At 34.4% G+C, this 5,045-nt stretch overlaps 1 long non-coding RNA gene across 1 annotated transcript; it reads left to right on the top strand.

Annotated features, from left to right (window-relative positions):
• Positions 1–986: 986 nt before the first annotated feature.
• Positions 987–4,265, top strand: LOC127837110 (uncharacterized). Its single transcript, XR_008029105.1, has 4 exons — positions 987–1,211; positions 2,027–2,098; positions 2,491–2,618; positions 3,360–4,265. It is a non-coding gene; the product is annotated as an uncharacterized LOC127837110 (long non-coding RNA).
• The last annotated feature ends 780 nt before the right edge of the window (positions 4,266–5,045 follow it).

A 5,045-nucleotide genomic window follows, 5' to 3' on the forward strand; every position in this document is an offset into this window, starting at 1 on the left:
CGATCATGAAACTTCATAGGTACATTGATCATGACTCGCAGATTACCCCTATTGATTTTGAGGTCAAAGGTCAAAGGTCAATGTCATGGTGATCCGAAATAGTAAAATAGTTTCCGGATGATAACTCAAGAACGCTTATGCCTAGGATCATGAAACTTCAAAAGTACATTGATCATGACTCGCAGATGACCCCTATCGACTTTGAGGTCACTAGGTCAAAGGTCAAGTTTACGGTGACCCGAAATAGTAAAATGGTTTCCGGATGATAACTGAAGAACGCTTATTCCTTGGATCATGAAACTTGATAGGTATATTGATCATGACTCGCAGATGACCACTATTGATTTTCAGGACACTTGGTCAAAGGTCAAGGTCACGGTGACCCGAAATAGTAAAATGGTTTCCGGATGATAACTCATGAACTCTTGTGGCTAGGATCATAAAACTTCATAGGTACATTGATTATGACTGGCAAATGACCCCTATTGATTTTCAGGTCAATAGGTCAAAAGTTTAGGTCACACTGACAAAAAACATATTCTCACAATGGCTGTCACTACAACGGAGAGCCTATATGGGGGCATGCATGTTTTACAAACAACCCTTGTTCAATTTGACTCCTCAAAATTTCAGTCCAGGGGTAATTGACTCCTGGTTTTTATGGAATGAGTGCTATATTGACGTCATCATTTGATGACGTTCAATTGAACGAATGATAATGGCGACTAAAATTCGATAAGCTCCAGCGTATAGCAGCGATTTGAGAGTGTTGTTTGAACTGGCCCGACACTTCTGCTGAAATTTCACATGTATATGGACCAGGAGGCCGTTTTATCAACAAATCTTAGCGTGATCTTACGTAAGTTTCGTAGGATTTTGTCGTACGCTTATCGTAAGTACTGCGTACCGTTTTATCAAAGAAATCGCAGCTAAGATGTCGTAAGATTTGTGCTTAAAGCTACGACTGGGTAAGACCACTCTTAGCGTTCGTAAACATGGCGGCCGCACGCGCTTTAAACGTTGGTCAACCAAGAGAGATGAGAATGTTTCGAGAAAGAAAGGATTTAGCGATCTCCGTGATGGAGAAATATTGATACTATTGGACGTATTTATGTTTGATAACGTTAAATGTATTCGTTATATCATTCTCTGCAATAAACGCCCAAGGGAAATGAAATTTGTGATGTTTGGGTAATTGATTTGTTAAATAGGTAAGTATTTAGTCATCTTTATTCAATTTCTATAAAAACAAATGTTTTATGGTTTCTTTTGAAGTAAAACAGTTCATTTGTCATTAAATATTGAATGTTAACAGGTGAACTAGAATTCGGATATTTCACATTTCGGACGCTGCTATACAAGTTAGTTGTCGACGCAATATCCTGATAGGCCTTTTACGCATAAAGTTTTTTCTATCTAATGAATAATAAATAATGCACTGTATAATGTCTGCAATATCTGCCCCAACCGAACGATTATAAGCCATAAACTTTGCAATCCCAACATTTAAATATCTATGTTGTGTCAAAATTAGATTTATGAATTGTACAGTAATATATACAGTAGCTGAGCAACATAAATCTCACACTGCACGGTGAGATGCAAGGTAGCAAAGTTATATTCTGATCTTGTTACGCTCTTGCCAAAGGGCAATGTTATTTTAATGACCCTGTATCACACTGTACAATGTCACTTGTCAGTCAGAAGTGGCTTAACTAATAGTGTTAACCCTTTCAGTGCGGGAACCGAATTTTAAAGGCCTTTGCAAACAGTTTGGATCCAGATGAGACGCCACAGAACGTGGCGTCTCATCTGGATCCAAACTGTTTGCTCTTCTGATAGTATTCTTTGAAAAAATGAAGAAAATGCTTATTTTACAAATTCAGCAGACGACATTTTAGCAGACAACAAATTTCCCAGCATGCAAAGGGTTAAATCATAAAACATGTGAATTAAATAGATGCCCCAATCATTCAACAAAGTTAGTGAAACACATTTTACATATTAAAGTATAGTTTATTTGCAGGTTCATTGAGATTGTGTCAAAATGGCTTGGGTCAACACACACGACGCCTCTGTCTTTGTCAGTGGTTTGAAGGTATGACAATAAATAATGTGCTTTTATGGATATAACATTAGAGGGGCTATGGCTAGTATTGGCTAGGAAAAAGTGGAATACTACTGTTATGATGATGCAAATATTTTATTTTTTACATCAATGCATTGCACATTACTAAAAATATAATGTGTTTAATGTGCATACATAATTTTACTTTTAATTTCTTTCAACAACATAAAAGATTCAATTATATTTCTGTATGTGTGTACACACTGTATCAACACATAAAATATGCATATGAATGTTAAATTTATAATTTAAATGAATTTAAGATTGCGTTAAGCTTGCGAACATCCTATAGCTACCTTCATAAACCGTTTAACCAATGATTGTTCCAACTTAAACTTAGCTTATTATAAATTTGTTATTAGACTTTTCTCGAAGAAAACCACAAGAAACACCTACTGGGGGACTCCGGCTATCAACAATAGGTACAACAATGCCCAGTCAAGTGTACTGTGGTTGATAGGGCTTTTGGACTGCCAAAGAGTAGATTTAGGTATGTAAACTTACTACATGTATGTTTATTTAGTTCAAAACAGTTAAACACATTCAGTTAATCAACATAAGACACCATTTAATAAGCACAAAATAAATCTCCCCACAAAATATTGGATAAAAAATGTGATGCTTTATGCCTTTAATAATCTTTAGAGCATAATTGTAATCGTCACATCTACATCATAACAATTTAGTAAACGTACACCGTGGAAAGCCGTAAGAATTGCACCTGTTCGTCCTCTGTGTCTGTCTGTTCATCTGTGGATAGATTTTGCATGACAGCAACTGCTGAATGACCTGTATGTGTTAATGAATTGTAGCTGTACACAAATGTGTAATTAAATTTGTTTTGTTATTTGTTTTCAAGTTTTGAGCATATATACAAAAGTTGTTTGTACTGAAGAAATTTGTCTTTTAATGACTGATGGACTTGTTTGTGTATCTCAACGTGACATGGGGGCATCAGTGAAGGAGACACATGTAGTTAAAAAAACATTTGATACAGATTTTAAAGTTGCTTTCATATGCACGTGCATGTGTTGATAAAAATGGATGCCATAGATTATTGCAAATTTTGTTTTATGAATTTATTTCTTTACCCATTTTAGTCTTAAATTTAATTAATATCTGAAGATATTAATCAATTAAATAAAATGCATAATAATCATTAGTTTTGATAATAAATTGGATATTGTAATTAAATCACTAGTTAATATTGATTGTTATTCTCTTTTGACAGGTGTCTACATAAAACTGGCGGTTGTTTATTCATGAGACTCGATGAGTGCTGTCAAGCAGTGGCTGCATGAATGCACCTGCACAACTTATGCATAGATTAGCAGGTGCCACTGCCTGAACAACTTACTGAGGCACAAGAAGGGGATGAGGTTGTGCCCAGTCCACAACAGGACCAAAATGCAGCTTATATGGACAACACATCATTAACTTATTTATGTAGTTGCTGTTTTATGCTCACATGTGCACAAAGTGCTATAGGTGAGTCATTGTGGTCAGTCTATGTTCGGCGACATGTGTTAATATTCAATATTTGACTCTTTGTTGATGAACGATGGTCATTATGTTTCTGCTAATGATACATAATAACTTAATAAGTTAATGATTTCTTGTCTATGAGCTGCTGCATTTCGGTCAAGTGTGGTCAACATCTTTGTAGAAGTGTGGATATTGACAATTTCTGCCGTTCTTTTTTGGATTTTTTTCATTAAAGACACACTTTTTACAATATTCATTTATGCAATGCGTACGATGATTACATGTTTCCTTTATAGTATAACAAAGTGAAAATAAATTCTTCTCCTTTATTTAATTATCTTTGTAACATAACAATACAGGGTTTTCTCCAACTCTACAGCTAGGGAACAATGAAGTGGAACACTATCTGAAAATGAAAAACATTTTATGTTAATAAAATTTGTATTTGTAAGACAAGTGATGAAATAAAAAGTTAACATTGTAACATAAAGAGATGTGGTTTCTGTTTGTTCTTTAAAGAGCATGCACTGTGTATACTGCACATCAGACAAGGTTCTGTTGGAACTAATAGTTTCATATGAAAAATTCTTGAGAATGAATCATTTATGTTAAGATGGATTGTTGATTCATTATTACCATTATTACACATTCATGATCTACACTTCAGAAGTTAATCTTAAATTTTCATGCAACTCACATCTTTTTTTTCTTATGACTCTCAAATGACTGGGCCTCACATGCGCTGTTTTGCGGATTTCCTATAATGATTATATATGAATGAATATGACTCGTAAAATAACATAAGTAATCCAATAAGTTATTTTAGCTTATGTATACTCGTTAATTTATTTTCTACAAGTCCATGTAAAAAAACAATAACTTTTTTGTATTTACTAAAAAAAAATTAATATTCAATTGATTTTTACAATTGGTATTGTGAAATGTGATTAACCTTTTTTATGCTCCCCAAAATATATTTCACAGAGTTATGATCCTTTGAAATTGTCTATAAAAACAATTATTGTCCCCCCCCCCAACTACTGTGCCCTCAAAATGTTTCCTTTTATCTGAATATATAGTGCAATATTGTAACGAAAAAAACCTTTGGGGAGCATCACCCGTCTCTGACGGTTTCTTGTTTTTAAATAACATGTATTTAATAAATCACCATAATAACTTTATATATGAGTCGCGCTCTGAGAAAATGGTGTTTAATGCATATGCGTAAAGTGTTGTCCCAGATTAGTCTGCACAGGTCAATCAGGGACGACACTTTCCGCTTGTATTATATGTTTCGTTTTAAGAAAGACTTCTTAGCAAAAATCCAGTTCAAGCAGAAAGTTGTCCCTGATTAGCCTGTGCGGACTGCACATGCTAATCTGGTATGACACTTTATGCACATGCATTTAACCCCCTTTTCACAGAGCGGGAC

Source organism: Dreissena polymorpha, chromosome 7 (genome assembly GCF_020536995.1).
Source record: "Dreissena polymorpha isolate Duluth1 chromosome 7, UMN_Dpol_1.0, whole genome shotgun sequence".
NCBI lineage: Eukaryota > Metazoa > Mollusca > Bivalvia > Myida > Dreissenidae > Dreissena > Dreissena polymorpha.